The sequence below is a fragment of the Lynx rufus genome, unplaced genomic scaffold, assembly GCF_022079265.1.
Source record: "Lynx rufus isolate CCGP_SWC_20201006 ecotype Redwood Valley unplaced genomic scaffold, mLynRuf1.p SCAF_6, whole genome shotgun sequence".
NCBI classification, from domain to species: Eukaryota; Metazoa; Chordata; class Mammalia; order Carnivora; family Felidae; genus Lynx; species Lynx rufus.
In genome coordinates this window covers 133,036,615-133,062,841 of record NW_025814878.1, presented here as the reverse complement: position 1 = coordinate 133,062,841, position 26,227 = coordinate 133,036,615, and the positions used below count along the sequence as shown (strand labels likewise).

The 26,227-nt window shown below is 43.0% G+C and overlaps 1 protein-coding gene across 1 annotated transcript in view; it reads left to right on the top strand.

The window, feature by feature from the left end:
- The window catches only part of DTNBP1 (dystrobrevin binding protein 1), a 133,286-nt gene that overhangs the window by 73,129 nt on the left and 33,930 nt on the right, over positions 1-26,227 (top strand). The gene's annotated exons all lie outside the window — the stretch shown is intronic.

Sequence of the window (26,227 nt, the reverse complement as noted above, 5' to 3'; positions counted from 1 at the left end):
TGATGAACTCATTCCTTTTTCTCTAAATCAGACAGTTTACATTAAAAAAAGTTTGCTCAGTACTGTTTTTGTAAGTTTTATTCAATCACAAGTTGTTCTGATACCCTCTTTGAGCTATAACACATATACTCAGTGAGAGTTTTGCTAATGACCATTGTAAGTAATATGTCAGGATGGCATGGTCCTAACTTTGAGGTTGTTGCAAATCGCGGTTGAAGAAGATTCTGGTCTCCCTTGTGCAAAGTGTGGGCCACGTGGAGAGGGCATGGTGGTAAAGAGAGAGATGTGCTTCTGCAGTTGATCTAATAGTCGCTTGAACCCCCAAGAGGCTTTGAGTGCTGGGTCCTGCTCTGCCACTGTCTTGTAGCTTCGGGTAAATCTCTTACCTTTTTCGGGCTCAGTTTCTCTGTCTGTAAAATTAGAAGCTCCGCTGAACGGTTTCCTGAGATTCCAAAAGCTTTTCATTTTAGGGAACTGGCAAAGCCGAGGCCCTGAGAAAATGACCTGTGGTCACGTTGACCCTTACTGGTCATGGGGCAACAATAGTCACAAATGAAGAAAACCACAAACTTTACAGCAGCTCACAGCCCTTCCAATGTGCTCTTTTTTCACTTACTGATTAGCAATTAAGTAGAGAAGTCACTATTCTCAGAGAGACTCTTTTCAGTAAGTAGGAAGGCTTTGAATTATTGCCCTTTATATTACACATTAAACGAGTTTTATGCTTATTATATTTCACCTATAAGCCAGTATTGACCAAGATTTACTGAATGACTGAAGATTTTGCAGTATATCACTTACCGCTGAATTGTTTATGTGTATGGTCTGTTTGGATGCTTTGGGAAAATAACTAATCTTCAGGATAAAAGGTATAAAGGCTATTCCTGCTGTGACTCTAATTGAACAGACTTGTTTTGGCTGGATTTCTGTTTGACTCTAGTTACAGTAAATGATTGAGTTTGTGGCCGGTGTGTTGAGGGTAATGTTAAATGATGATGTGATATAATGTGTTTATCATGGTTTTCATTATTCCTAATCAATTTGTGCACCAGGACTCATGTATATTATTTTATATCAGTGTTTAAAATAAGATTTGAAATCCTCCTAAAGTGTTCTTTTCCCTCTTATTTAGTTGACTAGCATCTAACATCTAACATCTAATTGACTAACATTAGGAGAAGAAAAAAAACCAATCAAGTTAATAGTGAAAGACAGGCAAGAACACAGATGATGCGAAAATGTCAACTTCAGTTCTGTCTCAGTACTGAGGCCTTTTTTTCCTTTCTTTCTTTCTTTCTTGTTTTTTTTTATACGACAGCGTTCACAGTGAGAGACCAGACATTTTCAAAAGGTTCAATAGTGTTACATATTACCCAAGACAATAATTCAGTTTATGCCACAGTATCTTACTTACACACACACACACACACACACACCTAAATATGATACATTTAACAGCACATCTCACCCACCCATAGGCCGATTAAAGCACTCACATTTGAACAAACTCTAAATTGATTATTGCATCATATCTAGATTTTTTAGTACCAATATTCATTAAAAGTTCTTTCCTGTGGAGTGGTTTGCTAATATTTCAAAAGCGTGAGGAGCATATAATAAGAAAAAAGAAATGGAACTGCTCTTCAAAGACATTAATGGAAGAAAAAGAAAGAAAAACATACAAACAAATTGTAACAATTTATTTTTCAGACGTTGTCTTTCTTTTTCCTTTATAGGTTACAGGAAAGCAAAATATGTTACTTCCTCTAATGGTCTTATTTAACTCCTGTACTTGTATTTGGAAGCTTTTTTGTAAATAGGTGAGAAGCTCACTTTGGGGAACAAAAACAAAATTAATAGCCCCCCAAAGTTGGTGGTATAGATCAGTGTCATGCAAGTTCTGGGTTCTTCTTTCTGTACTCCGTGGGTGTTAGTGAGATGAGTGCCCCTCTCACAGGTGCCACATGTAGCACATTTCTACAATATTAGAAACTGGTAACTTATTGTTAATTTTTTTTTTTTTTAATGTTGGCAACAGGAAGGTTTTCTGTGTTCCCTGAAGATTACGTTTTTAAAAAACCTTTTGATGATAGTCACTTGAATATTAAACAATCAAAAAAGGAGGGTAGGATCTCAGAAATCTTAATTTTTAATTTTCACTGGGGAAGGCATTCCATTATCATAAGTATGTGTAGAATAAATAAGTTTTTCACAGTCCTTAAGGACGTACACAATTTGCCATGAATAGACATGCCTCTTTGTTAGGATTATTTATAATTTTTACATTTTAATTTTTAAAATAGCTTATTGTTCCATGTATAAATCTACAAATCTCTCTTAAGATTTTTAAAGGATTATGTCTAGAAATATTGTGCCGCTTGCCTCCGTAATTCCTGACTTAACGTGGCTTTGCTAGTTCTTCTGCCTTCGCTTGGGTGCCTCACCAGATTAACCATCGTTCTCCATGAAATATACCGACCGGTACCCACAGCATGCTGAATCCTCATGGCTGGTAGGCTACTCACCAGTCCACCCAAATGTTTTTATTTCCGCTAGTTGCATTGAATGCCTACCCAGAGTGAGTTGTTTGCTCTTGAACTCATTTATACTTGTACTTGTTTTATAATCTGTAGTTTAATTAAATATCAGAAAAAAAAACAAAACAAAACCTCAGTGTTAAGGAGAACTGTTGGTAAGAAAACAAAGTTGACAGCTTTGGAAGACTTAGTACATGTAAATAGATTTTTTTTTAATTGCTACAAAAGGTAAAATTCAAGACAGAAAAGAATTGGGGAAAAATAATAAAAATCCTGAGAGGTTCTGTACACAGATTGTTTCACACATCTTAAATTCCTGCTGTGCTTTTAAAAATAGACTGGAAATTTTATTCATTGTAGTATGGATGGCTTATGTAAGAATTTTCAATCAGTGGACCTATCTGTGCTCAAAGAATTCATGAATAGAAGTATGGTTGCATTTTTTTTACTATGGTTATATTTTATATTACAGTGTATATGTGTTTTTAATGGATTCCTATATTACCTGCTTTTAAAAAAATTAAATGACCAACATGGGATCCAGTTGTATCACGTAAGAGGATGTCCATTGTAATCTTCTTAATATAAAATTATCCAGCCTTGTCAGAAATGTGACTGACAGTGTGAAAACATGCCAGGACTTAGGAGTTGTCACTATCACAGCGAGTGGATCATCATGAGAACACGGGGGGGGGGGGGGGGGGGGGGGGGGGAGAGCAGCTAAGGCCGGCCTGATACAGTGATCACAATTACAGCTTAGCTCTGGAAAGCAAAGCCATGAAAGAGCGAGGGCTGGAGTGGGCAAAGATACGAGAGGAAGACTGAGACAATTTAGTGATAAGGAAGGACCTAGAGGGGAAAGTTTAAAGAAGTGGTTATCAGCGATTTAAGAACTACAAGGAAGTTGAGCAGAATGGGGAAATCCCTTGGATTTGACCGTGAACAGATTGTCAGATTGGCAATTGGTGACCCGAAAGAGCTATTTGTAAGGGGGGGAATCCAGATTGTAAATCAGTAGTGTACGAGAAGTTAGGATATAAAGGTGATGCGAACTCAGCATTCTTCCTTGAATGAAAGGAAAGAAATAAAAAAGTGACGTGAGACAGAATCAGGTCAAGGTCAGGGGAGAAGGTGAAATTGAGATGTTAAGGAGTTGAGTAAGATCCTAGAGAAGATGGAAAGCAGTGACATCCAGATGAATTACCCTTGGGAAGGATCCAGGGATATCTCTTTCCCTGAAACCTTACAGAAGGAGAGATGCCTGGTAATATGGGGGAAAAGTTGACACGGAGAGAGGAAACAATTTTTTGGAGAATCCATTTAGGGTAAGATGGTCTGAATTTTGTAGGACTAGGCCCAGAAGTAGCAATAAAAAACTGAAACAAATACGCTTTAGTGAACACAGGGTTGGGAATTGGGAGGGCGCATATGGTGAATCAGCAGTGCTTGATAATCTTGGAAACTAATGAGAGCAGGGTTAAAATGACTGGCTGTGGAATTCAGGCTGGAAGGGAGAGGCCTGGCTAGACCAGTTAAATAAACAGGATCTGAGGCACGGGGGATGGTGTGCACCATAAAGACGGAGAACAACAGATCAGTGGTTGAGGTGGATCTTGTGGTCAAAGAAGGAATTTCAGTTTGAGATCTTAGCGGTGGAGCAGGTTCCCAGTGATGATGGCTAATTTGAGTAAAACTAGAAGTCACAAAATTGTAGAGGTTACCTGAATCAGAGAGTTCCGAGACCTTTGGGAGACTCACGTGTTTGGGTGACTCTTGTGGCTTGCAGCCCTTAGCACGTTATAAATCTGGATTATGACAGATAGTAAACTTGGGGAGAGTTTGTTGATTCCATTCAAGAGTTAGCTTAACAGGAGCTCCCGGGGGGCTCAGTCAGTTAAGCGTCCGATTCTTAGTTTCAGCTCAGGTCACGATCTCACAGTTCCTGAGTTCGAGCCCCACACCGGGCTCCGTGCTGACAATGCGGAGTCTGTTTGGGATTCTCTCTCTCCCTCTCTCTCTGCCCCTCCTGTGCACGTGCGCTCGCTCTCTCTCTCTCTCTCTCTCAAAATAAATAAATAAACTTAAAAAAGAGTTAGCTTAACATGTGAGGCACAACTGTTCAGCTGCTGTTTGGCAGTATTTAAGTGGGGGAGACTCTGTTTGAATCCTATCATTGTCCTCTGTCCTCAAGGAGCTAAGCCCTGTGGCAACCCTTGCAGGATAAAGAGGCAAATACGTATGTTTAATACAATGCAAAGAATATTATAATAGAAATAAGCACACTAAGGCAGGAATAATGGACTATTTAGAGAGAGGCAGCCGCACTTGAGCTGGATCTGAATGAAGAGTACTTACCAGGTTGAAAAGGGTAATAAGGACATTGCAGAAAGAGGAAAGAACAGTTGCAGAGATGTGGAGATGTTTATTTCAAGAACACAAGTGAAGATTTAACTTCTTGTTCAATGAGGGAACTACAAATAATTTGTTAACAGCTAAAGCATATGGTGTGTGGGGCTGAAGTAGTGAGGGACAAAGTGGGGATGTAGGCAGGGAACAAACGATACACAGCCTTAAATGTCATACAAAGGAGGTTAGGCTTTTTCCTTTGGGCTGGGGGTCTCCAAGGAGGGATGTGACTGTGCAAAAGAATGGGAGTGCAGAAGAGAGCTGGAACTTTCCCTTGTTTCTGTTTTACGTCGTCCTTTTAAATTTCCATTTTTGGGTAGGTTATAGAATACACTGGTACAGGAACTCATATCTGTCTTATCTAAATGTATGCATTTGGGGTCCACGTAAAGGTTCTTAACTCATGGTGGAGGTACATGGGCTTAGAGGAGGGAGGGTACTCCTGTAGCTGGTAGACACAGGGTGGGCCTGGGGGGACCCAAAGGGTTTTCATTAGGCTGGTAGAATCAGATCTGCATGTTAGAGCAAGCGTTCTGGTATCACATAAAAGTTGGGTTGGAAAGAGCAAGTCTCCAGAAGAGATTCACTGGGAAACTTAAAAGATTTGAATTTGAGGCAGTGGTAGTTTGGAGAGAGAGACACAGGAACAAAAAAACTGGGTGGGTGGAAGAAAAAGACTTCTCTAACTGTGTAGGGTTCCTCTTAGACTTCTGGCTAGGGCATGTGCACAGGTTATGTGTTTTCCTTCAAGAAATATAATACAGGTCAAAGCAGGTTTGGGAGGGAATGGTAGCGAATTTGGCTGATTTGGGTGGAGGAGAGGGATGTAAATCTATCAGTTTTGCAGGCAAGTTCCCAATAACCCCGTAAAACTTTTTGGTATCCAATGGATTGAGAAATGATTTTTAAGAACAATCTTATTGAGGTTCGATTTGTATACTACAAAATTCATCCATCTTTAAATGTACAATTCAGTGGGTTTTTTTTTTTGTTTTTTTTTTTTTTTTAGTGTTTATTTTTGAGACAGAGACAAAACATGAGTAGGGGAGGAGGAGAGAGAGAGGGAAACACAGAACCCGAACCAGGCTCCAGGCTCCGAGCTGTCAGCACAGAGCCCAACGTGGGGCTCAAACCTATGAACTGTGAGATCTTGACCTGAGCTGAAGTCGGACACTTAACCGACTGAGCCACCCAGGCACCCCTTGTGAATTTCTTTAAAAAAGGAAGAATGCTGTGATCTGGATAGGGATTGTGTTGAATATATAGATCAACTTGGCAAGAATTGCTGTTTTAATTTTGAGTCTTCCAATTCATGAACAAGGACTGTGTCTCCGTTTATTTAGATCTTTGATTTTTCTCAGCAGTGTTTTTTTTTCCATAGAAGTCTAGGACTTTTGTTAAATTTATCCCTAAATATTTTATTCTTGTTGAGTGAATTCTGTCTTGATCATATTAAATTGGAGGTGTCTGTGAGACATTGCAGGTAGAGGTGTCCAGTGAGTCATTGGGCCTCGAGAGAGAAAAATCTGAGCTATATTTGGCAGCATATAGGGGAGTTTGGCTGAAGTTGCCCACAGAGAGCCGGCAGAACCCAAAAGAAGATGACCGGGGATAGAAATCTAGGAAGCACTAACATTCACCAGATAAGCACAAGAAGGGAACATTTAATTGACCCGTGGACAACATGGGGGATAGGGGCATCGACCGCCTGCGTGATTGAAAATCTGTGTATAACTTTTGACTCCCCCTGGAAGCCTAACAGACTTCTGTTGATCAGAAGCCTTACCCATAATATAAATAGTTGCATGTTATATATATTATATAATGAATTCTTGAAGTAAGTGAGAGAAAAGAAAATGTTATTAAGAAGATCATGAGGAAGAGTAAGCACATTTACACTACTGTACTGGATTTGTGTAAAAATAATCACCCGTAAGTAGATCCATTCCATTCAAACCCACGTTGTTCAAGGGTCAGCTCTACTGCTTATAATGGAGGCTGAGGGCAGTCGGCCACAGAGATGAGGGAAGACTGGTATTCCTAAACAGAACATTCAAGGAAATGCCAAGAAGCAGTGTCATACTATTGTAGAGAAAGTAAAGAAAAGGGTCATTTAATCGGGCAACTGGAGGCTGATTGGTGAGGTAACTGGGAACGGTGTCAGCAGCATGGGTGTTCGTGTGCGACGGGGGCAGTGGAAACTGAGCGGTGGGGGATTGAAGGGTGAGGGGAATGTTCTGTCTTGTTCACCCCTGTGAGCTGGGCGCTTGGCACATTGGTGGTTATTAGATAGTGGAACAAACGAAAAGTAGCTAGAATGCTTTCAAAAGCTACGGCTCCGGGGAGGAAAGAAGAGAGGTTAGAGGACAGGGTTGGGTTCAAAGGAGGACTTGTTGTTGTTGTTGTTTGTTTTTTAGATTTGTCAGAAACTTGAGTGTGTCTGTATGAAAGGGGAGGAGAGGCTGAGGCTGAAGGGGGGACGGGGGCGGGGGGGCGGTGGCTGGCAAAGCTGGACTCAGAGCCGACCAGAGGGAGTGGGTTAGAGCATCCTCTTCTGAAACAGGCAGACATTGTTGACAAGTGTCTGTAACTGTTGGAATCGTCACGATTTAAGATACTTATTAAGAACCTATAGCACATTCTAGCCAGTGGTGAGTGTCGCTGAATTTGAAGAAACCTTTAGGCTGAATTTATGTTAAAAGTGAAGCGGGGGATGGCTAAAGATACCTTACGTGTTGTGACACGAACTCTATTCTTAATCTTTAGTGTATTCCTTTCACATAGCAAGGTTTCTTCTCCCTTTTGATATGTCACTAACACATCTCTGTGTCTAAATGACGAATTCACCGGAGTTTAGTGTCTTTTCAGCCCCCACCCCCCCTTTTGTGAGCAGCATTTGGTATGGCCCCAGATCTGTGCATACGTCTTTGCACACCAGAGCCCCGAGAGCCTGCATGTGGCTTTTATAGAGGCAGTAGATTCCGATATGTGTCTGCCTGAGCCATCAGCAGAAAACTAACAGGCTTAATACAGCCTCTTTGGAAAAACCTGCTTCTGGCTTCAGCCTCACTTCCTTTGTTCCACATCTCAGAGGATGCACATCAGGGGAGCTGCGTGCTAACGGGAGGTTTCACTTGACCGGCACTGAGCTCCTGTTTACCTGGTCACTTTCCACATCCATGTCATCTCCAGGACTCACCGAGAATAGTCAGAGGGATCCCTGTAGGTGGAACTTTCTTTTATGTTTTTCCTTCACTGCTTTTCTTTACAGTTTTCGCCTCCATGCTTGAGTACATTGCAGTGTTTGCATGGTACACAGATGATATATTCTTAAAAAGCAGAAATTAAATTTCAGTTTGCTTTGGATCTTCAAGTAGTACGTGTTAATGAAAGCATTATTACTCTCTGTGTGTTACCAAGTAATAACTACCAAACTGATACCTAAAAACAAATAAATAAAAAACAACGTTGCCTGGAAATGTAGGACTTTGGGTTTTATAATACTGTGTGTTATCATCCATCAGGTGAAATGCACCAGACAGGCGTTTATATGAGGCGGCATTTACATTAAAAGATAAATATGAAATACCAGGAGAGTAATGCCAGCTATTACAGTAATGAGTCCAATTCTTATGTGGTGCAGCTCCATAAAACTAATTCAGCATCCTTTGTTGCCGGTATGTTCATTTTCCAACAAGCAGTTGATATAGTTAAATATGTGAGCCATATCCAACTGTGTAAAGTTAAAATTCATTCCATGCTACTATATGGGTTTATCTAAAATGGCTGATTTTCAATTGGATTTTGAGAATGTCCTAATGCTTCATACAGATAAAAATGTGTGTGTATATATATATATATATATATATATATATATGTATTATTTTTCTGATTATCCAGAACTTCAAAGCACTTTAACACTTGTTGGCTAGAGGCCATGGTTTTGGTGATGGCTATGTGTGGCATTTTTGTAAATACATATACAGGGATATTAAGCTTGTGGAATTTACTGCAAAAATGATACCTTACATTAATGGCTTTTTTGGGTTGAGAAATCTATCCATGGAGAAAACTGAATAATTTTTAATAATTACTGCATTTTTTAAAAACTCCATATTTAAAAACTCCATTATGCCTTTTAGGTGGCATGTGTTAAGCCATGCTGTGGATCGTCCCCTGTCAGACAGAAACCCACTGGTTTTCAAGGGGGAGAAAATGAAAGAAGTGCATTTTGCCCTTGATAGCTTACGCCATCATGAGCATTCTGATTTTGTAGATTACAGATTAGAATAAGGGACATCAGACTTGAGTTCGGTGGAAAGTTCCTTCTTTTTCTCCCTCTCTCATGTCCATCTTGTGTACAGGATAGACGAACCTTTCAGGCTTTTTAAGCATAGATACAAATATTAACTGAAGCAAAATGCTAGCTCAAGAATTCATTATAAAACTGGAGCATTAGTGGAATCAAACTCTAACCTGAGGCATTACCACATTCTCGTTCATTATTTAGTTGTTCAGGGATAAACCGGTAAGAATGGGGGAAGTAAGAACTTCAGTGTTTATTTTTAAAGTATTTATTTATAGGGAATCTATAATAAATGGCATTTGCTTCCCTCGGTCATACCGTCTTAACATAGTGGTGGTAAGAGTAAAGCTTTGAATATAGGTATAATCTGGTATTAAATTTTAAAACTTTAAATTATTCATGGAAGAAATTACTCCCTGAAAATCTTGACTTGTTGGTGAATATTGGCAAGACTTTTAGTATCTGCTCTTTTTTCTTTCACGTGTCAATATGTGCAAGTGTATATTCATTTTTGAAACCCAGGTTTATATCCTATAACTTAGTATTTAAGTGAAGTTGCTGTCTGTGTCCTGGAGTACAGAAATAGTTATATCCTGTCTGTGGATTTTGGTTCTTAGTTTATTTTTAAGACCTAGTTGACTCTTTATCCTAATAGCCTGTCATAAGATGTCATAGCGTGGCATGATCCAGGACTCTCCCAGATGCTATTTTATGCTCAAGGGGAACTGGAGTTCTAACAGCTTGTTTGGGTATTAAACTCCACAAAGGAGAGCCTTGAGATCAGGGTTGTGTTGCTTACCTGTTACCTGTGATTACTTGCCGCGATTACATACCACCGTTGTGTAACTAGTAATCCTAGCAGTCACGTCTGTTCAAACGGCATCAGAACAGCTTTTTGTTTTATGTCGTATATGCTGGTATCATGAATGAATACAGCTGTTCTGTTTCATTACCTTTCTGCTGGAACCCAGTATAAACTTGACAGCAAAAATTACACCTTTCAGCAAACTAAATTCCAGTCCTACAAAAAGGAGAGTTCTATGAAAAATTTTACCTGTCAGGCTCAAAAAGAGATTTTTATATGGAGCCGCCTGATTTTGTGTCAGGTTTTTCTGGAGGTTTGTGCCGGAAAATGACACGTAGGATCTTGTAGCTCAGTTGTGGAAACTGTTTCAGGCCCCTTCTCAGAAGACTGGGGGCCGCTTGGTGATTTTTATAGACCTCAGGACAAGGGAGAAGTCCAGGTGGCCCTTCTGGGCCCTAAGCTCGCTCCCCGACTTAAATACTCATCTGGCTTTCCTTGTGGAGGTATGCCCATTCTGTCAATAAAAGTATATGAAATTTTGTCTGTTTGACTGCAGTCGAGGAATAAACCAGTGCTTACCCCTAAGATAAGGGAAATAACTACAGAAACATTAGAACAATACTGAGGTATTTACCTCAGTTTTCTGTTTTTCTCGAGAATGGAAGTGTTAGTATAAGATAACAAAGGGGAGCATAAGGTACTTACTCACAGGCTGTTCACTTGCAAGTCTTCTAATTATAGTTTTGAAAACTTACGAATGAAGCACTGTAGCTGTAGATAAGATGAAATTGAACAGTCAGAAACTTGCCGGGTGAGGATCACTGCTAGTTCTGTTTACATTTAGTTTTAATTGAAAGCAAAAAAATACTTGTAATGAAAATTGTCTTCATAATTTCAAAAATGCAACAGAAAAATAAATAATATTTGAACATATGAACTTGACCTGAGGATTTGTTCTTTACATGTAATAAAATTAATGTGGTACAGAATCCCAGCTGTACCATTATAGGTATAGGAGTATAATTCTGTTATTTCTATTAAAATTTTCATAAAAAGAAGGAAACGATCCTCACAAAACTAAAAATAGAACTACCCTACGACCCAGCAATTGCACTAGTAGGCATTTATCCAAGGGAAACAGGTGTGCTGTTTCGAAGGGACACATGCACCCCCATGTGTATAGCAGCACTATCAACAATAGCCAAGGTATGGAAGGAGCCCAAATGTCTATCGATGGATGAATGGATAAAGAAAATGAGGTATATATATATACAATGGAGTATTACTCGGCAATCAAAAAGAATGAAATCTTGCCATTTGCAACTATGTGGATGGAACTGGAGGGTATTATGCTAAGTGAAATTAGAGAAAGAAAAATCATATGACTTCACTCATATGAGGACTTTAAGAGACAAAACAGATGAACATAAGGGAAGGGAAATAAAAATAATATAAAAACAGGGAGGGGGACAAAACAGAAGAGACTTATAAATATGAAGAATAAACTGAGGGTTACTGGAGGGGGTGTGGGAGGGGGGATGGGCTAAATGGGTAAGGGGCACTAAGGAATCTACTCCTGAAATCATTGCACTATATACTAACTAATTTGGACATAAATTTAAAAAAATAAAAAATTTTTAAAAAGGAAACGATTAAGTATCTGTAGTACGCTATGTGCCTGGCTCATTGTAGTATCATAGTAGCTCAGTTAGTACGATGTTAACTAACCTCATAGGATGAGAAACTTGACGCTGAGAGATTCGACAAGTTCACTGGCCAGTGAGCATTTCAGCAGGGATTTAAACCCAGGAATGTCTTCCCTCAAAACTTGTGTTTTTCTCACTTCACCACAATGATTCATGGGATGTGGGGAAAAGCAAACAGTGAAAATGAGAATAATTTTCTGTTCCTATAGTTTTTTCTTTATCTGTTATATTTATTCTCATTCTTTTGTCCCACTCTCTTTCTGGGCCAGATCAGCTTAAATTCACACACTTTAATAGCTAAGTAGCTTGTTGACATTTCATCTTTAACTCCAGTTTAACTGCGTACCCGTCTTGCTGAGTAGCTCTCCTTCCATTATGCCTGGCTGTTTTAAAGACAAATACCAAGCAAAACCCAGTGTAAGAAAAGGGGGAGGCAAGCTGATGGATGCTACAGGGCCCTAGAAAGACTGCTCTGAATGTGGAATGTGGATTGAGGCTTAAAACAGGACTGAAAGAAAAACTTGTGAAGGCTTCCCGATCCCTTCCTCACACCACACCTGAGTCCGATGTGAAAACTGGAACTTTTCTTAAAATACAGTCTTATTACTTCAGATACTGATTTCTGCCTAATAGTTTTAAAGGAATTTCAGACAGCGTCCCCTTTTTCCACTTCCGGAACCTTACCTTAGAAAAACCTTTTCAGTCCTATAATCCAGCATCTTATTCTGTATAAAATCCCTTTTTGGGCTATTCTGGGGATGTGTGTCTAGAGTTGGTTGAACAGCCTTATTCTCCATGGACTTTCCTGAGTTTCAGAGTCTTAGCTCCCTCACCTTTTTTTTTCATAATACCTGGTTGGAAATGCTTTGTTCTCCTCATCACTCTTGTCCGGCCACACTCTGGTTTTCAGTACCCCTTTGGAAAATGGCGTGGGGAACTGTGGTCTTCCAGAAATGGTGACTAGTAATGTAGCATTCCCTTTTTCACCCGGTCAGTTCATGTTTAACCACAATGCCCACATCTTTTTCAACAGGAAAGTGCCCCCTTATCTTTATTATTATTTTTTTTTAATGTCTGTAAAAGCAAAGTATCTCTATTGTGGACAATTTATAAAATGCTACCAAGAAAAAAATTGAATTGCTGGTCAGAAGCAGTCTCAAAAATTTTGGAAGACACACACACACACACACACACACACACACACACCCCTTCCTCAAGTTACCATGGGGATTATGTACTGGTAAACACATTGCAAGTTGAAAATGCATTAATGTACCTAACCTACTGGACATCATAGCTCAGGCTAGCTTACCTTAAACATGCTCAGAGCACTTTTTTTTTTTAATGTTTATTTTTGAGAGAGAGAGGGTGTGAGCAGGGGAGGGGCAGAGAGAGAGGGAGACACAAAATCAGAAGCAGGCTCCAGCCTCTGAGCTGTCCGCACAGAGCCCAACGTGGGGCTCGAACTCATGAACCATGAGGTCATGACCTGAGCCAAAGTCGGATGCTTAACTGACTGAGCCCCTCAGGCTCCCCCGTGAGCAGTTATATTAGCCTACAGTTGGGCGGAATCATCTAGCACAAAGCCTGTTTGATACTAAAGTGTTGAATGTCTCGTGTAATTACTGAACTCTGTAGTGAAAGTGGGAACAGTGGTTGCATGGGTACAGAGTGGTTGTCCACGTTCCGGTTGTTCCCCGTCATGATCGTGTGGCTGACTGGCAGCTGCGGCCACTGCCCCACCTCGCGGGAGAGGACCGTTTCGTGTGTCACCAGCCTGGGAAAAGATTAGCGTTCAGAACTCAAAGTATGGCTTCTGCCGAATGGCTATCACTCTCGCAGCATTGTCAAGTTGAAAAGTTGTAAGTCAGACCATCATCAGTCAGGGACGGACACACACACACACCCAAAGCTGAGATAGTGTGTAAACAGTTCTGTTCCTTGTTTTTCCACATTATGAAATCAGGATCGTCCCATGTCATTAAAATATGTGATTATTGACTGAGGTGCGCTGCTGAGATGAAATTTGACTTATTGGCCTTTCATCGTGAACTGTTTTGTTCATGCTTTTCCCTGCTTTCATGTGAGGTTTTCATGCACTTGTTGATTTGAGTGAGACTGTCACATATTACGGTTGTCACATTGTGGTCCTGTTTATCGCAGATATTTTTCCCAGCTGGTTATTTGCCCTTTAATTTTGTTTACTTCATTAATTACACACGGAAGTTTAATATTTTGATATATTCAAATGAATGTTTTAAAATTACGTTCTCCATTGCGCTTATGCCTGAAAAAAGTTCTTTCCCAATCCTAAGAAAAACTTTTAACTTGTAGTTTCTGCTAGTTTTTATGCTAATTGTCATTTGCTGGTTTTACTAGTTAACTGAAACTTGCTTGGACGGACGGCGCAAAGTGAACACTCGGTTTTTTGCCATTTAGGTTATTATTTTTTCTAGTCCGAGGGAATAGTCCTGTGTGGTTCCCTACCTCTGTTGTTGGAAGGTTTGGATCGGTTAAATTAAACTCTGCCTGTGTGATGCCTGGCCCCGAGCAGCTGAACGTCTCCGGAAAACAGAAACCCGGCCGCCTTTCCTCAGGGCCGCACTTCACATCCTGTCCACGAGAGCCTGGAGCACAGCCTGGCGGCTTCTCTCCTGTCACTGCCGACCTCCCCTCTCCCCTCCTCATTCCTGATTGGTTTCTTCTGATTTCACCGAGGAAGTAGAAGCGGTCAGAAGGAACTCGCGTGTTTCCTCCACCGCCACTCTGGCTGCCTGTGTGTCCGCTTAGGGTCTGTCTTACCCCCAACCCCGGGGGACTGTCCCTGCTCCCCGAGCCACCTCTCCCTTTCGCATTGCCTCCGATCTGTCCTCTCCTCCTTCAGGACTTTGGCGGTTCCGCCCCCACCCCCCCTTCCTACATCATTAGTTTTTGCCTCCTGCTGAATCATTCCCAGCGATGGCTCTCATTTTCCCTGGTTCGTGGTTCTTTTTCTGTCTTCTTTGCCACACTGTCCTTTCTACCCCCCTCCCCCCCTCGCGAGCTGGGTTCCATCCTTGGACCTTTTCTCTCGCCTCCTGCTGCGGTCCCAAGGCTCGGAATGCCACCTGACGCTAATGACTCCCCGAATCAGCAGCTCCTGTCCTAACTGCCCCGCTGAATCCTCTGTGGGTGTAGGCGGCTCCCAACTCGGGGTCCCTGCAGCTTTGCTCGCAGGCATCTTGCCCTCCACAGGTTGCCCCCCCCCCATCCGCAGGCCCTTCTGTCTCCCCAGGTCAGGAAACCATACTGCCATTCACCCCGGGACTCGGGCCACACAGCCAGAAAGCGCTGCTTGAGTCCTCTGTCACTGGCACACCTCACGTCCAGGTCCTCCGTCCATCTGGTCAGCGCCGCCTTTGAGCCAGACCCCACACCTGACCGCCTGTCCCTGTCCGTGCCGCTGCCGCCCGCTCCCTGCCTGCACTCCCCTCCGCCATCCGAGAGGCCACCTCCTTGCCCAAGATGCGCTTCTGGCTTCCGGTCACCCCATCACCCCGAGGGTAGCGTCTGAGCCCTTCTCCTGGTCTGCGAGGCCCTCCCCACGCAGGCCCCGAGTCCCTCTCTGCCCTCCTCTCCACCCATCCTCTCCCAGGCCCGCACTGTTCTTCCTCCAGGCAGCCGCCCAGCTCCTTCCTTCCAGCTGCCTCCGCGAGGGGTCTCCTCTTAAATCATGCAGCCTTCACTCTCTCCCTTTACCTGGCTTCGTTTTATTTCATTTTCTTTTTGGTCAGAGTGCAGACCTGACATAACGTTTCTCCGGCTTTTCTCTGCTTTATGCAGAGCGTATAGAACAGTGACTGCACTGAATACACGTTCATGGGATGAGTGGACGTTTTCCTTCCTTGCGTTCTGGCCCGGACGCCTTTCCACTCTGGCTTCCCCGCATTGCCACAGCTACCCACCCGGAACCTCACGTCTGTCTGCCCCCGTCTGCCGTTGAGGCTCGGATGGCTCCCGCACATCAGTTGTTTGAGCTTTGCTTTCAGTGTTTGTCCTGTCCGTGTATGGTCCACACTGCTGTCAACTGGTTTTCTTTAAATCGGCTCAGTATGAAATTGTATCTTAAAGTACAGTTGTTGTTATGAATGGAAAATTACTGTCCCTTGACACGAATAGGAACTAATGGCAAAAGTAAGCACGTTACTGTCCCACCCCAGATGACCTTGCCTACGGTAATTAGGAGAACAGAGCCTCAGGGTCACAGCTCTTTTAACACAGGAGACAGCAGCCTCCTTGAAAGCTGTGCTCGCCTCTCTGGCTTCATCATCCGTTCCTCCGTGTTGGACCTCATGGTCCAGAAACACTCCATCATCTGTTTCCGCCTCCGTTCAGGCTCTTCTCAGATCCATGTCTCCCCCCTCGTGCCCTCATCTGGCTTCTACACATTCCCCTGTGAGGCCTGCTCAGATGCCCCCTCCTCCTAGAAGGGCTCCTGGCAAGCAGGTTAGATAGGTCCTACCCCTCTCTTCTGCTTCCATGGCCCCCTTAGTTGCTTAGTTGCCCCTCCCTCATCTAATCCATGTTGAATTGTAGTTTTCTGCAGTGATTTTCCCACACGAGTGGACTCTGAGGTCCTTAAGCACAAGGACCCTCTCACGCCCATCTGTGCGGGGCTAACACTGAGCCCGGGGCCCGTCTGTGGGTAAACGGCAGAGGCACCAACTGGCCCTGAGGTGTGAGCTATAAATGCACATAGGACAGGATGGTAGGGGTTTTGGTTCCCGGTTGCTGAATGAGATTGGCCTGTTTCACAAGAGCCTGAGATGGGGTTTGCCCAGCGGATGTGGGCAAGGAAAGGAGGCAGTGGCTCAGGAGGCCGCCTGTGGCGTAGCTGCTGGAGAGGAGTGCCCGGCAGGGGGGCACGCTGCGGGTCAGTCCAGTGCCGTCGCTAACTTCTGCGGATGATGTTGTGTCCAGGCGTGAGGGGAGAGCAGACGATGGGCTCCAGGAGTTCATCCCAGCAGCAGTATTAAAATTCGCAGAAATGTGACGCATTAAATAGAGAAAGGGGTTAGGAAAAGTGTGTGCGAGGTCTTCCCGAGGATAGGGAAAGGAAGAGATGGGGGGAAACACCGGATTCTGCCTGCGGGGAGCTGGCGAGGTAGAAACAGGCAGTTGGGAGAGGACAGAGGAAGAATGTGAAGAGAGAGAGCGGCGGTGCCGTGAACCAAGCCTCCTGTGTGGGTGTTAGTTCCATGGCCAAGTTGAAAATGACTTGTTTTTTGCATTGAGGTTTTTGGGTGTAAGTTTCTGAAGTATCTGCTATTAAAAGGACTTGAGGGCAAAACATTTTAAAAATAAAGCATTCCCCTAGGAAGCATGACACGTACCTAACGTAGGGCTTGCCTAAGAAAATAGGGTTGCCAGAATTTTTTTTTCCTGTACTGAAAACTTTAAAGGTATGCCACCACCTGCTGAGTTCATCTTGAACCAGACAGTTTTCTAAGAAGTGTTTTTCTCCTTAATCTGTATTTAATTTTCGAAAAGAAAACTTCCGTCACCCCGAAAGCTGTTTCGCCAACAGGACCCACAGCTCTGATAGCATCTTTGCCCTCTCCTCCCTTTCCAGGGGCGTTTTTGTTGCCATTTTTGCCAATTCTGTCATTCGTGCCGTGGTGAGGCTGAATACCAGAATGCTAGTTACAACTTGAAATATTACCATAGAACTGAGGAGAAGTTGTGTGGTCTCTTGCCCGTGCGGGTGATTTTGGGGAGCGGTGGCAAACGTAATTTTCTTTCCTTACTTCTTCGTTTGCTTCATATTCAGCCTTTTCTCAGATTGCCTTCAGGGGAGTCTATATTATGTTATACACCAAAGGAAAGTGTGTGGGGGTTTTCCAGACTGTGGTATGGAGGTATTACCGTACACCTTTTTTTCAAATTTAACACTGGAATAGCACAATAAAGTATTTTTTAAAAAGTCTCCATGAAAAGGGGAGCCTGGGTGGCTCAGTCGGTTGAGTGTCGGACTTCGGCTCAGGTCACGATCTCGCGGTTTGTGAGTTCGAGCCCCACATCAGGCTCTGTGCCGACCGCTCAGAGCCTGGAACCTGCTTCGGATTGTGTGTCTCCCTCTCTCTCTGCCCCTCCCCTGCTCATGCTCTGTCTGTCTCTCAAAAAAAAAAAAAAAAAAAAAAAATTAAAAAAAAAAAGTCTCCATGAAAACCAGATGAAGATGTGCCTTGAAAGGGCAGAATCGGTTTGTGCAGAGTAAAGAGCCAAAACATTGCCGTTTCCTGGAGTAAGACAGTCGTGCGAGCCTGGCGATACGTGCATTGTATTCAGAGAAGATGTGGCAGAAAGTTGTGATTATGTTTATAGAATAAATTTGTTTTCAGTTCTCTGTTCAGAAAAATTAGTACATATAGCGCCTTGGTGGAAAGCATTCAACTCGGATCAGAACCCTCTTGCTCCTGTTTTAAGGTTGTATTGAATAATATTAGGAGACTTGGTGATTTGATTGAGAAATCTCAGAGGATCTTACCGCTAATAAACAGATTTGCGTTTTGTCACGTCCGAGTAACTCCAGAGTAAGAGCGTATCCTGGACGGTTGGACACTTCATTACCCTTCCCCTCCCCCACAGACGTGGTTTGGAGCGTTTGGGGGGACACCTGGCTGAGGCAGTCCTCGGGGTGCTGGAGGCCGTTTACTTCCGCACGCGTCGGAGAATGACAGCAGATTCGCTTCTGATAACTTTTGGTGAAAACCATATGCTCAGAATGGACTGAAATTAACGTATACGAGCCATCCCAAATTGTACGGATGCTACACCGCGAGCCTTCCGTTTGGGTCTCAGCACCTTGACAGCGGCCTCGCGGTTGTGTGTCCTTCTCTGTAGGAGTGCCTGGGCTCCGCTTCGGTTACTTCCATTTTCTCTAAGGGAGCCTCATTTTCTCCAGCCATTTCCTGGCTGAAATGCTCTTGATTCATTTAGTAGGCAGCTGTGTTTACTGCTCTCGCACGCCCTCTACGCGACACCGGGGGACAGGATGACTACAAAGAGCCACGAGCGCTTGCACCTCGAGCAGCTGTTGCCCCGTCTGGCACGCAGAGACCCTCGGCCAGTGTCGGGGGAAGGGAGGGAGGGAATGAGTCATCCGTTTACGCGATGTCTGCATTTTCTCGTTGTAACGCTTTTTAAAATTCGTGGTGATACCGAGAAGCTACAGAGGATTCTTGTTTTGCTTATGTGCTCGGATTCTGGAGACGTGGGCATCGGGAACCAGGTGTCTTTGTGCCTTTGAACTGCTTAACCATCTGGATTCATTGTCTTTCTGATAAAGACCTTGAGCAGTAGGTGCAGAGACTCCTTTATGTTTCAACACGGTACTAAGAATTCGTATTTAACTGCACGCAGGAGAAGATGTTTACAGAGTGACCACCCTGTTTTCTCGTTGTTAAGAATTTTCCAGAGCTGACTCTTTCCAGTGGTTTATGTGAGCTCATTTGCGTTGACTAGTCCCAGAAATTGTATTGACTGGATAAATCACGTTCCTAAGTTTATGAAATGACCTTTGCTTTAGTTTTGTTAATACATACCATGCATCAAAAGTGTCCTGTACGATGATAAATATGGAAAATAATTGCGTACTCTTGTAAATTGATGCCGACCACTTTAATTTTACCTAAATATGATATTAAAGACCAGACTACAATATATAGCTGGGAAAAACAGGGTTGGTGGAAATTGTAACTTCGCTCCAGTTTGGGGGATATACAAGGCTTAATCCTTACACCATGCGTGTCAGGTTCACCCAAGCGCACGTGCACCTGTTTACCGGGATAGCAGGTGAGCGAGACCGTGGAATGTGGACCAGACGAGGAGAACTGAAACCTTAGCTTGTCTGGGTATGTCTTGTAACCTGGCTGAGCCTCCATTTCCTCTCCTCATTAAAATAGAGATGATAATAGGACCTAAAGGGTGAACTGGGCCGATATGTGTAAAGGATTTGCAGCAGTGCCTGGCAATTACATAAAAGTGCTGTATATAAGCCTTAGCTGCCATTACTGCAGAGACAGAGCCGACGGGTTAAGTGACTTGTTTTCCATTACTTGCATCCTCTGTCTTGTGAGGCGTAAAGATAAAGGAACAACAGAAAAATCAAGTGTAAACCTTCCCAGGTTACAGAGCTGAGTTTCCTGTATGTAATAAATACGGGTTGGTGGGCATCTGCTACGGTGTTTAGGAGAAGGGTATCGGCAGTTTCACACACGGCCTGGGTTTGAATGGCCTGTATGTCCCTGAACCTCTTTTGCTGGTCTATATAATGGGATAATTATTAGTACCTAAGCCCTGGTGAGTAATCATGTATTCACGCTAACTATAATTTTTACTGATAGGACTCCTAACTCTTCATTTTTTGATTAGCCATATGCTCTCTCTTTAATGAAAACAGTGGTAAAGTTCTGTAAATTAAGGTAGTTGTTCATCTCCAAATATGGGCTATTTTTATCACAGATCTATCTTTAGGACTCAAACTTTGGTTTCAGAAACAGTTTATTAACAAATGTGCAATAGTAGGATTACATCAGAGTAAGTTTTGGGAAAATGCCTTAAAGTTACAGTATGAAAAATCTCACATATTTAGAGTTTAAGAATGAGCTATAAATACTGAGATTTACAGATTTATTCTCTCTTTTCTCATACATTTATTTTGCACTAGTTTAGCTGAAGTAGAGAATGTAAAGATGAGTAAGACTAAGTATTTACCATCTCGAAGTTCACAGTGCAGTTGGGAGACGGTCAACGGTTATAGGAGCAGTAGACCACAGGGTTAGCAGGGACCGGTTCAGGTTCACAAGTGGGGGGACCTTCCAGATGTGGAAGGACACCCAGATGGTGTCAGGCATCCTTGCAGTCAGTGTCACTAAGCCTGTGGAATCCGTGCACCTGTCTTGGGTGAGTATAGAAGTATCTTGAAAAAGATCCCATGTGGCTGTTGAAGCCCCGGGAGCAGTGGCTGCAGTGAAAGTAAGTGAAAGGACGGGAGAATTTTTCATGGATCGGTGATTTACAGTCTTTACAGAGATTACAGTGACGTTTAATGTGACAGGTCACACACTTTTTCAGTCTTTTAATTTAGATTGACAGTTCTTTGAATAAATATGAACTGTGCCTAGCTGGTCTTTTCTTTGATCAAGTAGGCAGTGAAAAGAATTATTACGCTTCCCCTCCCCTTTTTGATACAGGCATTTTCAAACATGTACAAAAACAGAGGGTGATGGACGTCCACATCCCCATCACCCAGCTTCAGCAGTCAGCATATGGGCCTGTCTCGTTCCATCCCTTCCCCATGCCTATTCCCTCCCTCCATTTTTAAAGGCAAATTCCATGAAATACTTTGTGTTTTGTAAATATTTCAGTGTTAATCTCTGAAAAATGAGATTTTTTTAGTATAACCACAGTGCCATTATTAAACCTAAAATAATATAATTCCTTCATACTGTGAAGATAGAAAGATATTGTAATGTCAGGTTTCTTAGATTGAGTTAGATGTCAAACCGTATGTTTTATTTCTGTAATGCCTAGTTTACTAACTTCTATTTTACTAAATGCATGGTTTTGAATGGCTCCTTATTTTCATATTGTACTGGTGGAAAACTTTGCCTTTCCTCCCTTCTAGGTTCTTTGGCTGGTCTAATAATTAAATTGACATCAGAGAGATTACAGGAGAAAAATTTAATTTCATACATACCGGAGCCCCATCAAAATACGAGACCCAGAGGCTGCCAGGCGGTTGAGGCTCAGGTGCTGTCCTGAGCTGGGGGTGGGGGTGGGGATAGGGGCCTGGGGCTTCAAAGAGGAGGAGGGATTCACAGGAAGAGAAAAAGCAGATGTTTGATAACCAGATGCAGGTGGATCTTTCAGACAAAAAAAATTGCTTCCGGTGATAGCTCTTTGGCTCGGGCAGGTAGGTCCCCTGTGTAAATTCTTTTAGGCATTTAAGGGACAGGTAAAAGTTTTATCCATCCACATGCCAAAGTGGCATATTTTGGAGTGGCGTATTCTGCACCCCTTCCATATTATCCAGTATGCAGTTAGCAGACTGCCTTGGTTCACATTCAGATGTTGTTACTTTGTCAGAAACTTTTACCTTCTTAAAGTGGAAATCTGCAGGTCGTGAGTATTACAGTTGGCTTATTTAAAGCACTGCCCCAAAGAACAAAGTAGCAACTCCAGAAAGTAAAGGGATAGTTGTCCCAGCATGGCCTCCACCAAAACCAGGCAGCCCTGAGCCTCTGCTAATAGGATTGTTTACCTTTATATACCTTTGGGGTCGGGAAGGCCCCCAAATCGGCATGGGGCGTGTGTGCCTGTGCCATCTTAAAGGAGCTCGTGCTGTGAGCCCGAAGCGCTTACGAGGGGGCCCGAGACGAAGAAAACACGTCAGCAGGGCCTGTGATGGTTCCGAGTGTGCCAAGCGGCAGGATCCATCCAGCCTGCTTTCCTTGTGGAGCAGGAAATCGCCGTGAAAGTGTCATAGGCACAAGCGGGGAGTCAGAAACCTACATGTAAAAAAAAAATGAAGCTTTTCTGAGTAATAAAAAAAAAAGAAAAAAGAAAGTAAAGTGTTTACTCCACAAACAGACCTGGTATGTCTTAGGGGCCTGCAGGAGGAGAAGAGAATTAATTGTTGATGTGCCAGGGAACACCCTGGCCTGGCTCAGGAATCAGAAGGGAGCAGGGCTAAAAATAGGGCATCGTTGGAGTCGTTAGTCAGGGTCCTTACACACAAGCTGACAAATCACAGTGCATTTTCGGATTCCTCTTTATCCCCCTTTTGTATCTCTTGGGTATTGAGGTTAGGCTGAGGAGCAGGGCTGTTTCTGCTAGTTTCATACCAGTTTTTCACAAGTAGGCCAGATGTGTTACAAAAAAAGTCTAGTAGAATCCCATTTGTTGTTTCAGGTTGCTTTAATGTGCTCCGTGAAAACGCAGTGAAACACACATGTGTCCTTGTATGTGTAACAGGCGGTAACGACATCTCTTTTCACCTTTTTTTTTTTTTTTAATGTTTATTTATTTTTGAGACAGAGCATGAATGGGGGAGGGTCAGAGAGAGGGAGACACAGAATCCGAAGCAGGCTCCAGGCTCCCAGCTGTCAGCATAGAGCCCGACGCGGGGCTCGTGACCTGAGCCGAACTCGGACGCTTAACTGACTGAGCCACCCAGGCGCCCTTCACCTTAACTTTATAAACCTTTGTTGCCACCAACATGTTGAATTGATTTTGTAACTAATGCATTTTCGTTTATTTTGTTTCCACTAATGGTAGAATTTTATTCTTTTTAAAAATGTTTTTATTGTTTGTTTTTTGTTTGGTTTTGTTTTTTGAGAGCAAGTGCTCAAGCAGGGAAGGGGCAGAGAGAGAGGGGACAGAGGATCTGAAATGGACTCTGCTGACAGCAGTGAGCCCAACACGGGGCTTGAACTCATGAGCTGTGAGATCATGACCTGAACCGAAGTCGGATGCTTAACCGACTGAGCCACCGAGGTGCCCTGATAAAATTTTATTCTTTCTAATCACAGCATTACAGTGAGTCTTCCTGTGCGGGTACAGGATGGAGACAAAACAGTTCAATAAGCCAGGCCTCAAAGACTAAGACACACTTAAGATGCTTGCAGGAGGGGAAAAACAGCCTCAAATGTTTACACTTAATTTGTGAAGTTTATACTTAAGTTTGGAGGAAGACTTGGGTGACCGCCGTCATGTAATCAGCTCAGAAAGTTTTGCAGCATTATGTTAAATGGGCACTTAGGCAGCATTGTGTGCTAACTCTGAAACTGCCTTTTTCTGGTAAGTCTGCTTCTGGTCAGGGCACAAAACTGTTCCGGGGGGCTCCTCCTTCATGTCAATACTATGTGAATGGATGTAAGAGGAAAGGGTATTTTGGTTAATAGTGTATTCTATACGTCAAATAAAAGCATGAAACAGCCCAAAGAAAGCACCCTGTGGATCCCAGTATATTTTTTTAATCGAAACAGTTTTTGCAAAACAGCCGATTTAAAGCCTCGATTGTTCATTAAGTCTTTGTTTGCAAATAGAGTCTGTTTTTGTGGGCTTGTCTCTTGTGGCAGGGTGAGTGTTGGGCAGTGCTCTTTATCTTTTTTGGTACTTCTGTAGCAATTTCAGATTTTTAATTCCAAAAAATTATTGTTAATAAGGAATTGATTTAGTCAATCTCTAGGTCTGAGTAGATCACAGTGCTAAAACGTGTGGTTTGATGAAACCATGGGAAGAGCACAGATGTGTGGGTTTTTCAGATTTTTAAATTAAGGGTTTAATTATTCAGATTTAAGTTACATATATGTTGGGGCATCTGGGGGGCTCAGTCGGTTAAGCGTCCGGCTCTTGGTTTCAGCTCAGGTCATGATCCCACAGTTATGAGATCAAGCCCACCTCGGGCTCCACACTGGGCATGGAACCTGCTTGGGATTCTCTCTCTCTCTCTCTCTCTCTCTCTCTCTCTCTCTCTCTCTCTCTCTCTCTCCCTCTCTCTCTCTCCCTCTCTCCCTCCCTCTCTCCCTCCCTCCCTCTCCCTCTCTCCCTCTCCCCCGCTTGCACTGTCTCAAAAATAAATAAATAAATAAATAAATAAAATAAACTATATATGTGTTGTAAGTGTATTTGATAGAAGATGAAAGCAGGGTCTTTAGAGATTTCTGTGTCTAATTAACTGTTTATTTAAAGCATCAAAGTAAAACCAGACCGCTTGCACGCTGGTATCTGTGAAGGTTGCCCAAAGAAAACCTTAGGTTTTTAAAAATGAATTTCTGCCCTGATCAGTGTATGTTGATTCAACAAAGATTTATGTCTGTCTTTGTTAAGAATTCAAAGTTGAAAAGATTCTTACGTTCAAGAAGCTGACAATTAAGCAGGAAAAAATAGAAGAAGTGAGGTTAGTTGCGTTAATAAGAGCATACGCAGGTGTGGTTGGAACAGGAGGGAGTCTCCAAGCCACCTTGGGGCTTTTGGGAAAGGAACCTGGAAGACTTTGGGTGAATGGTCATTTTATTTTGTAACCCTTAACAGAACATAATAAGATCCATTTGTTGATTGCCCACTACGTGCCAGGCACTCTGCCAGTTAGTAGGTATACATATTGTTAAAGAACAGAAATTCAGCCGGGGAAGTTTGAAGGTCTAGTTGGATTGCCAGGAATTGGGCAGCGTCCCATCTGGCAAGTAGGGGAGGAACTCCCAAGAGTTGTTCAAAATGGAAGGTTTTTACAAGAGAGGGAGAAAGTTACGAACAAAAAAAAGCAAAGGATTGTTCAGTCAAGGTCACTGTCCTTCAGGGGAAAGGGCAGGAGGTCTTGTGCAGATGACCTCATCTTCCTTTGGTGGATGGAGAGGGCCCACGTGACCAATTCCTTCACTGGTGCTGGCCAGAAAATGCCCGAATGACCAGTTAAGGCCACATGTCGGGGGGTAGGGGAGGTTGGGTGTGGAAACTACAGTGAGATTGGGCATTAAGCCCCAGTTTGGGAACTCAGTCTAAGTGACACCATTTGGGGCCTGTAGTTTTCCTTTTTTTGTTTTTTGTTTTTTGGTTTTTTTGTTTTTGTTTTTTTGTTTTTTTAACAAATGGAAGGCAAGAAAATATTTTAGTGTATGGGAGAGGGTGACATCTTGAACAAATCCCTCTAGTTGGGTATGTGGGAAAAGCACTATTGTTGGTTTCTTGTCAGATGTGTGGAAAACAGACGGGGGACAGGTTAGGTAGAAGCAGACTGGGTAGAAGGTTCAACAGGGAATGGAACCTGGGATGGAGGCAACGGTGGTGGAGAGAGGTAAGAATGGATTAAGGAGTTATTCTGGAAGCACAATAGATAGAGTTGGGAGTGATTAGGTGTTGGGGAGAGTGCCGAGCTTTGTCATCTTCACAGAAACGTGGAGACTCACCTGTGTCCGTCAGAACCGGCAACACGTAGGCTGTTGGTGGCCGTGAGAAGAGCGTCTTCGTGGAATGAAGGGGACGGAAGCCATATTGTATCTGTATTGTTGTCAGTTCTCACAGCAGTTGTAGTATTCTTGTCCCTATTTTACTGAATTTGAGAGATTTTAAGTAACTTTCCAGAATTACCCAGCAAGGAGGTGGTGAGGCAGTGTTTGAACATTGCCTTCTTGACTTGGGAGCCTGTGGTCTCTCTACCGTGTAAGGCCGCCTCTTACACAAGAAGCAGAGTGCTTTCAGAGGACTCTGTACCCCCCTCCTGAGTGCCTGCTGTGCTGGCCACTTGAGGGTAAGTGCTGTAGAAGAGCCACACGTTCACATGAGGTTGTGTTTTTGTATTGTTAACAGCTGTGTTGGGGTGCAGTTTGTACACCGTAAAATTTGCCATTTTAAGTGTACAATTCAGTGGTTTTTAGTAAATTTAGTCAATTTAGTGATCTGTCTCCTTATGGACATTTCATAAAAC